The 10,461-nt window shown below is 34.0% G+C and overlaps 1 pseudogene; it reads left to right on the top strand.

The window, feature by feature from the left end:
- The first annotated feature begins 1,143 nt into the window (after positions 1-1,143).
- On the top strand, positions 1,144-2,085 carry LOC143390394 (3'(2'),5'-bisphosphate nucleotidase 1 pseudogene; annotated as a pseudogene).
- Positions 2,086-10,461: the final 8,376 nt, after the last annotated feature.

Genomic DNA, 10,461 nt, shown 5'->3' with positions numbered 1-10,461 from the left:
TCTTAGTTTTCCAAATAACTTTCATGATTGATTTTTATATCTCTACAAGGAACATCAATGTGATTTTAATAAGAATTGCATTCAATTTGCATAGTGTTTTTGACAGTATAGCCCTTTTGGCAAAATTAATTCTGCCTATCCAAAAACATGGGAGATCTTTCCATCTAAAGTCTTCTTCAATTAATTTCTTTATTGTTATGTAGTTATTATTATAGAAGTATTTTACCTCTTTTGTTAGATTTGGTCTCAAGTATTTTTAGGCAATTTTGAATGGAATAGAAATCCTAATTTTTCTTTCAGATGATTCATCATTGATGTTTAGGAATACAATGGATATATGGTGTTAATCTTATATCCTGTTACATTGCTGAATTCATTTATGACTTCTAGAAGTTTTCTGGTAAAGATTTTTGAGTCTTCTAAATATAGGATGATGTCATCAGGCAAATGTGATAATTAATCTCTTTAATATCCCTTTAATTTCTTTCATTTGCCTGATTGCTCTGACCAGAGTTACAAGGACCATATTAAATAAAATTTGTAAAAATGGACATGACTGTCACCACTAGAAGAAAATATAGGTACAATACTGCATAATGTTTTCTAAGGAACTGTCTTCTTCAACAAGACTCCTAAAGCTCAAGAAGTAAAATCAAGAATCAATAAACAGAAAACTATCAAACCAAAAAGGAAATAATCAAGGGCATGAAGAGATACAGATGAGAAAACGTCTTTACCACCTGCACCTCAGATAGAGTATTAACCTCAAGGTTATATAAAAAACTCAAAAAACTTCACACACACACACACACACACACACACACACACACACACAATAATCCAAACAATACAATAAATGGGCAAAGGAACTGAACAGGTACTTCACAGAAAAACACATATAAATGTTCAACAAATATATGAAAAGTGTTCAAAATCTCTAGCAATTAGAAAAATGTTAATTAAAACTACACTGAAATTCTATCTTACTCCAGTCAGAATAGCAATTATCATGAATACAATTAATAATATATGTTGGTATTGGCTGCACGGAAACACGGTACTGGACATACCGAGGGACCTGTGGTTTGGTAACCCCAGTTTGGTTACCCCTAGAGCATCTTTTGTCCGCTGTCCTTGCAAATTTGACAAAGGAGCATCATGGCTTCGAGTCACACTGTGTTGATGCTATTGGTAGCTTCAGCGTATTCTATTGCTCAGAAGGCAGGAACTATAGTTAGACGTGTTATTGCTGAAGGAGACCTGGGTATCGTGGAAAAGACCTCTGCAACAGACCTGCAGACAGAAGCTGACTGACTAGTACAGATGAGCATATGTTCTTCACTGGCACGGAAATTCCCCAAACTGACAATTATAGGGGAAGAGGATCTCCCTCCTGAAGAAGTGGATCAAGAGCTGATTAAAGATGGTCAGTGGGAGGAAATATTGAAGCAACCATGCCCATCACAGTACAGTGCTATTAAAGAGGAAGACCTTGTGGTTTGGGTTGATCCTCTGGATGGTACCAAGGAATATACTGAAGGTCTTCTTGACAATGTAACAGTTCTTCTTGGAATTGCCTATGAAGAAAAAGCCATAGCAGGCATTATCAACCAACCATATTACAATTACCAGGCAGGACCAGATCCTGTGTTGGGGAGGACAATCTGGGGAGTTTTAGGTTTAGGTTCCTTTGGGTTTCAGCTGAAAGAAGTCCCTGCCGGGAAACACATTATCAGAACTACCCAATCCCATAGCAACAAGTTGGTTACAGACTGTGTTTCTGCTATGAACCCTGATGATGTGCTGCGAGTAGGAGGAGCAGGAAATAAGATCATTCAGCTGATCGAAGGCAAAGCTTCTGCTTATGTATTTGCAAGCCCTGGATGTAAGAAATGGGACACTTGTACTCCCAAAGTTATCTTACATGCTGTGGGAGGCAAGTTAACCGATATCCATGGAAATGCCCTTCAGTACAATAAGGAAGTGAAGCATATGAACTCCGCAGGGGTCCTGGCCACACTGAGGAATTATGACTACTATGTGAGCCAAGTTCCAGAATCTGTTAAAAATGCACTTGTTCCTTAAAGAAAAATTTTCATTTTTAGCCCAAAAGACTTGTTTCTCAAAATAGTACATTTCAAAAACTGATTGAATGGAATTAGTATTCTACCTTTATTCATCATTGATCAGTGATTTATAGTAGTTACTTAAAGATAGTAAATGGGGTTAAAGAATTTCATTTTATTGGAGTCTAATACTACTTTGCCTTAGGCATGTAATAAATTTTGTGTGTCCTTTTTCCTGTTTAACAAAATCAGGGAGTCAGGCACAGTGATGCATAACCTGTAGTCCCAACTACTTGGGGAATCTGAGGCCAGAGGATCAAATTGCATGAATGAAGGAATTTGAGGACAGCCTGGGCTACAAAGCATAATCTTGTCTCCAAAATATAAAAATGAAAAAGAAGAAAGGAATTTAGCTTGATTAGTCAACTGGACCAATTTTGACATCAGGAGAATGTATAAACTCAATATATTTCTTTTTATGTGGAGATATGAAAAAAAAAAAGGTTTAGTCCTGACTGACTAAGCCATTTGTGTAATCAACATTCCTATCTTGTAAACCAGATTTCTTTAGGGCACAAAACCTTAATTGTTCAAAGATTTCTCTCTTATTTTTCATGGTAGTTTTGAAGGTGTTTCTACTTCAATTGTGAATACATATAATGTTATTATGTACATTGATGAAACATTTATGAGAAAAGTTTCTTTAAAATAAATTATTTAATCCTAAAAAAATAATAATATATGTTGGTGAGGATTTAGGGGAAAAGGTATACTCATACATTGTTTGTGAAATTGCAAATTGGGGTAAACACTCTGGATATCAGTATAGAGATTCCTCAAAAACTTGGAATGGAACCACCATTTCACCCAGTTAAGCCACTCCTCAGTCTATACTCAAAGGACTTAAATAGCATAGTACAGTGCCACAGCCACATCTATGTTCATAGTGGCTCAATTCAGTGTAGCTAAGCTATGGAACAACGTAGGTGCTCTTCAACAGATTAATGGATAAAGAAAATGTAGTATATATACACAATGGAATATTACTCAGTCATAAATAAGAATAAAATTATGGTATTTGCCTTTAAATGCATGAATCTGTAGGCTACTATACTATGTGAAATAATTCAAACCCCAAAAAAACAAAGGTTAAATATTCTCTCTGATATGTGGATGCTAGTACATAACAAAGAGTGGGGTGAGAAAGAAAAGTTCATTGGATTAGACAAAGGGGAATAAAAGTAAAGGGAAAAGATAGGATTAAAAAAGACAGCAGAATGAATTCAACATAACTTTCCTATGTTCATATATGAATACAGCACAAATGAATCTTCATATCATGTACAACCACAAGAATAGTATCTTTTATTGAGAGAGAGAGAGAGAGAGAGAGAGAGAGAGAGAGAGAGAGAGAGAGAGAGAGAGAATTTTTTAATATTTATTTTTTGGTGGACACAACATTTTTTTTTTATTTTATTGTGGTGCTGAGGATCAAATCCAGTGCCTTGCACATGCCAGGTGAGCACCCTGCCACTTGAACCACATCCCCAGCAAGAATAGGCTCTTAATTAGAATAATTTATACTCCATGTATATATGACAGAATAAACTCATGTTTAAAAAATAAATAAATAAAAAGAAAGAATATTCATATCTACACAACCACTTGCAAATCAACACTAAAGCAGACCTTATTCATTATCACCAAAGGAAATTGGAAATAAGATAGACAACTATTGATAGATGGCTAAGCAAAGCATTAATACACTTATAGTGTATCATACTATTCAATAATATAAAAGAACAGATTACTTAAATATTTGCTAATATGAAAATTGACTCATGGTAGTTTAAAGCAGTTAAATTAAAATCATTCCTGTTTTATCAATCTATTAATATAACATGTGTAAAAGGCAAATTTATAAATAAATATAAAAAAATATCTGTGGCCCTTAGGGCCTCAATGTGGGGGAAGAGATTGACTGCAAAGGAGCTTCAAGAAACTCCTTGGAGGTGATGCACATGTTCTGTATCTTAATTATGGTTGAGGTTACATAACTGTGACTTAATTTCAGAAGGTATACACCTTGTGATGGTCAATTTTATGTGTCAACCCTATTGGCTAAGGGACACACAAATTGCAGGTAAAACATGAATTCTTAATGTGTCTATTAAAGACTTTCTGGAAGAGATTTCCATTTGAATTGATAGTTGGAACATAGAGGATGGCCCTCATATAAAGATGCCTTATTGTGGGCATCATATAATCTGTTGAGGGCCTCAAAAGAACCAAAAAGGAGGATCTCAAGCCTTTGATTTTGAAATGGAACTGCACCACTGGCTTTCTTGAAGTCTCCAGCTTGCAGAAAGCAGATCATGAAACTTCTCAGTCTCCATACTAAGGTGAAGCAATCTCTCATACACACACACACACACACACACACACACACACACACACTCCATTATCTTTCTCTGGAAAACCCTAATATATTCATAAACAACACCAAAGGAATAACTTTACTGGATGTAATTTGTATCTCACTATACTTGATATTTTTAAAATGATGTGCAAAGGTTTTTTTGGCAAGAATATCAAAACATCACCAATTATATAATATCTAAATAAATAGTTATTTATACACCAAAAGCATATTTTTATACCATATGGCAACTTATGGTAACTAACAAAAGTCTAAAATGATTTCACATAAATCCAATTAATTTTTAGCGATTTAATAAAATAGTTTGGGTTAAGTAAAGGTAATAAAAAGAAAACATAACCACATTCAAAGAACAAACTGGGGAGAGGACAGAGTGAAGACTATAACTAAATAAAATAATGTGTAGTTGATAATTGAATTACAAAATTACAACAGAAACTAAATGTCATAAACAGATTAATATACATATAAAAACCTGGAATGCAGGTGGCATTCAAAAAACTGAGTAAAAAGTAAAATTTGAAAAAAAAAATTCTGAGATATGTGTTGTTTTTCCAAAATTAAAGTTAGATGCTTTGGGTACATTCTATCCAAAGCTAAATACTTAGTTTATATAAACTCATAGTATATTATATGTAAGCTATCAAAACTGTATAATAAGATATTTTCAGGAGATTTTGAAAATCAGGGAAGGATATTACCTCTTAAGATATAAACAATGAGAAAAATCTGATCAATGTAAGAAGAATTGAGAATGATACAATTTAATTTCATTTCTCATTTGTTGAACCACATTAAATTTATGTGGTTCAACAAATGAGAGATGTAATTAAATTGTATTAATTAATTAATTAATTAATTAATTAAAATTAATATTGTTCAGCTATTTTGCAAATAAAGTTTCAATAGAAAAACCTTTATAAAAGATTAGGTCTTGTTTGGTTAAATATGTTTGTTCATATCATAAAAACAAATTGTAAATAATAATGAACATATGGAACAAATAGAATAAAATTTTTATTGAGTAGTGAATGAATTTTCTTGGGGCCAGGGATGCTAAAAGCATCTATTTGTACATATGAAATATATTCAGCAAATGACACAATTGAAAACGAACCTATCATAGTTTTGTAGGAAGCAAGAGTGTCATGAGGAAATTTTTTTCATTACTTATTGTATTATATTAAATCTTCACCTTATTCAGTATTTTAGGTATTAATGGGAGATATTTTACTTTGGAAAAAATGTGTCCATGTTGACATTTTAAATAAAGAAATAAACAAAATGTTTATAACCAAAATCTATCAGATCCCCTGTTCCATTCATTGGAGAAGACATGAATTATGTCTTGTATTCTTATTCACATTTTCTAGCATGGTATGGAAAAAATGTAATTTTCTCCTTAATGCCTTTCTTCTCACCTCATTGTTCAACTATTTGAAATACAACATCTTATATATATTGAAGAAAGGGTGGATTTTGCTTATTACACCCTAACATGAAAATGGGTGTGCTCATTTGATGTAGTTTTCATCATCTCTGTGGAATTGATTTAATAATTTCTATAGTCTTATAATCCCCAAGGCAAAAGGTAAACATGTTTTATAAGAAATAGTTGAAATTTTTAACCTTTCATAATAGAAAACTATATAAGATTATCTGTTTAATATAAAATCATTACCAAAACAAATATCCTTCATTTTATTCTACTAATGTCATCTTTTCATCTGAGACTTCCCCTTTAGGAAGTTTGTGTCTATGATGTACAAAAATTGTAATTAATATCCAATATAAACAAAAACTATTGACAGCCATAACAATGATAAACATAAGTGCTATAAAAGATTGTGTTTGGGAACAATAGAGACACACATATGTCTTTGAAATCTTAAAGAATATACATAAAAATTGTAGATTTTTTTTCAGCAGATACAGAAAATAGCTCAATATTTAGAGAAAACCCTTTTCCAGATTTGTGAAGACATCCAAAATTTCATATTTTTTAATAGCTCTTGGCACTTTTTTTTCTTTTTAACAGTACTAGGTATTGAACCTATGTCTGGAATGGCCTAGGCTAGCAGTTTGATGCTGAACTACACCCGCAGCCCTAGCTTACATTACTTAGCAGCCTATGTTAATAATTTTTTTAAAGAAGTAAAAGTCTGGAGTTGCTCAGTTGATAGTCACATTTACAGGTGGGATATAGCTATTTATGTATGGGAGACTTCAGCTGTGAGGGAAAACTAGATTATTACAGTTTCTCCTTCAAATGCGATTACAGCTTTCACATTCCTTCATCTTTTTCTAGTGTTCTTAGAGTTTTGTATGCTTAGGAAGTCTATATATTTGGAGTTTCTTTTGTCTTTCTGTCTTTCTTACATAATTTGAATATGTAAGTAGAAAGTAAATTTTGGATTAGATAGCGATGTAGGTGATAGATAAAATTGACTGCATGATGATTAATTTTAGCTGACAACTTCACTACATTGAGATACCTGGGAAATTGTTAAAGCACACTTCTGGATATGTTTGTGATGGTGTTTCCAAAGATGATTGGCATGTGGTTCAGCAAACTGCGGGGCAGTAGACCTGCCTTGAATGTGAACAGCACAATTCAATAGATTGGGGATCCAGATGAAGCAAAAAGTGAAAAGGAAGTTTGCCTGTGCATGCAAGATTGATTTTTTAGTGGATATGGTTTTGGCTGCTGCCATCACCCACAGACATCAAACTCCAGTTTCTTCAGTCTTTGAATATAGAATCACACCAGTGATTCTACAGGGAGGTTCCAGGCCTTCTGCCTTGGAATGGGATGCTTCACTGCTCCATCTTATTCTGAGTCTTCCATTTTTTGGACTAAGTCTTCCATATTTTTGGACTAAGTTGTTGCTGGTGAAGCCAGATTTAAAGTTAGGTAGTTAGTGTAGTTAGGTAAATTGTGTCTAATATCAGTGAAATCTTAAATGGAGGCCAAGCTGACAATGATTCCGGAAATGCAGGAAAACTCATGGAATGTTAATGAAGTCCTGGAAAGGCCCTAGGCCAAAGTCCACTCCAAAAATATGTTAATGGAACCCAGGAAACAGCCTGCAACAGATTTGGAGATATCCCATTCCAAAGAAGTGATAATGAAGTCCTTCCTGCCCAGATTACTTGTTTGGCCCACCTGTGTCCCAACCCTTCCCACCTGCATTTGATCACCAAAACTATAAAAAGGGGAGACAAACGCACTTCCATGGATTCCACCTCTTGGGTCCCCTTCTTTCTCTGGGAGAAGTCTTTTCTGCTGTCCGTTAATAAACTTGTAATTTCTACTCTGACTTTGCCTCGGCGTGCTTCTTTGTTGTTATTCTTCATCATTGGGGAAGCAAGGACTCCTCACCTGTCTACAGCAGTATCACTGGTTTCCTCAGTTCTCTAGTGGGCAGATGGCTAGTGTGAGACAATCCAGCCTATGGTCAAGGAATATAATCTAATAAATCACCCTTTATAATTATGTATACATGCTTTTGGTTTTGTTCCTGTAGAAAACCCTGACTACTATAGATAATTTGAGATTATTTTACTCTCATATACTTTAGTAAATTAGCTATATGAAAATAAAAGGTAGAATCATCAGATTATGAGAAATAAGAGCAATTCAAACTAAAATAGTTATTTTCTCTAATGAAGAAGATGCCCCAAATGTGTGTGCTCATTTGTGACTTTCATGAAGGGTCTTTTTCTTGGATATTTTTAATAAATGATTAAATTATCTTCTGTCAGTTCTATGGTAGACAAAGTTCTTGCCTCGATGGAAACTTGGGCCAAATATTCCCTAAATCCAACCCCTATAAAAAAGTTTAGGATTATAATTTGTACTCAAATTATAGTTCTTTTAAAATCTGTCGGCATTCCAAAGGCTCAGAGTGGCAGCTGGCCGGTGAAGGGATAAGGTATACATAGGGCAAATTTTATACTAGGACAACAAAAAACAAGTCAACAAAGCTTTCCTTTTGTTTTAAATGTGAAATCAGTTAGTATCTCAGTTTCTGGAATGCAGAACAAGCTTGTGTATCTAGAGTCCTTTGTGATAGTTAAATATTAGGCACTCTAAAGTACCCTTCCTTTATAGCCTCCAGCTTTACTTACTTTTGGTAGGGCTGACACAAGTGTACATCTTAAGTTATGTTAAACTAGAAACATGGTTTTTATCTTTTAAATGTCTATGTAGAACTATGTTCAGGCTATAATCTCCTGCCAGCTGTTTTGACCAAGTTTGTCAAAACTGACCTTGTTACTAACTATTCTTAAGAGTCAGCTGATATTCCTCAGAGATCACACCCCCACACACAAACACACATAACTTTACCCTCTCACAGCATGAAAGAGCTTGGGGATGTCAGTTTCTACTTTTCCATGGAAATGGAAGGTAGAAATTGACCATTAGGAAATGCTACAGTGGTCCCTTCACCTTCAGGCTTATTTTTTTAAATGTTATTTTTCTTCTCCCCTCTCCCCCTCCCTAACAAGATTAGAGAGACAATGTTATCTTTTGTTCCCCTAGTTAATTGCCCTTAAACACACCCACTACAGGAAGGAGATACCTACTAAGGATCTGGAAAGTGAATATCTTCTAAGTTAACAAGTGAATCTTAACAGTCATCAGGGCACCCTGGGACCTCCTACCAGAGCACACCTGGAATGTCATCCTTGAAAAGTTTCTTTATACACACACCCGGACCCTTACCCACTAGTGATCTGAAGAGTCACAGCGTTTGGTACAGGAGTCCTCTACATTTCTCCTTTGCTAGCAAAGCAATAAAACTTTTTTTTTTCTTTTTTTTTAAATGCCAAATCCTGTGGGCCAAAATTCTATGTATAATCTATGCATCATGTGGTATTACAAAGAGAAATGATGTGATCTTAAACCAGAGATATAGACATAGATCCTACCCTTGGATCCTTCATTTCCTCTCCACCAATAATTCTATGAATTTAGGCAAGTTTTTTTTTTTGTTTTTTTTTTAATATTGGGAAGTATATTTTCACACACAGACACATGCACACACAAAAATAAACACACACACACACACCTACACAAAATATGTGTTTATATGTACATATAAATTCTAGGTTAACCTATGTAAATTCAAGATTTTATTGTTTGGAAAGTAGACAAGAAGACTTCAGATTGAGACAATACGGATGAATCAACTATCCAGAATAAAAGGCTGGAGTGATAGAAGATTTTAAAAAGTAAGAAATTTGCATCCAGTTATTTAATAGATTCAGGGCCCACACCAGGAGAAAGTAACTTACAAGGAGCAGCATTTTAGCTCAGTTTGGATTCCTCATTGTACCTAGCTAGTATTATAATTGTTCTCAGAATGTGATGGTTGAACCCAATTATCAGGTAGAGTCAAGGAAGATTAGTGAAGAATACTCTTGTATGTTAACTACTGTACCATTGGCCAAGTAACAGCAGCACTTTAAATTTTATAGGTACATTTTGCTTTAATTAACTATATTTCAAAAAGTTCAATAACCTTCTCTCTAAAACCCAAGATTTGAACAGAGATTTTGGTGTAATCTTTGACTTGAGTGATCAATAACTACAAAGAAGAGTATGAAAATAGATGGATGACTTGCAAATAAACTTCAAATTAAATTGTTTTTCACATGAGATATCACACACATTTGTTTAGAAACGAGATATGGTATAATAAGTAAGAGTTAACAAATATCATGAGAGTTTGAAGGAACCAAGATTTGAGGATGCTATGATTTGAATATGGTTTATCTACCTAGACCAAATATAAGATTTTAGTTCCCATGGTAAAATATTAATATTTATCTGAGCAATTTTAAAAGTGAGGTCTTTGAGAGATGTTTAGGACTAGATAAACTTCTCAGAATAGAGCCACCATGATTGAATACCAGTGGCTTCATAGGAAGAGACCAGAATAGACACCA

This window comes from Callospermophilus lateralis, unplaced genomic scaffold (genome assembly GCF_048772815.1).
Source record: "Callospermophilus lateralis isolate mCalLat2 unplaced genomic scaffold, mCalLat2.hap1 Scaffold_544, whole genome shotgun sequence".
In the NCBI taxonomy this organism is placed as follows: domain Eukaryota; kingdom Metazoa; phylum Chordata; class Mammalia; order Rodentia; family Sciuridae; genus Callospermophilus; species Callospermophilus lateralis.
This window is presented reverse-complemented; position numbering and strand designations above follow the sequence as displayed.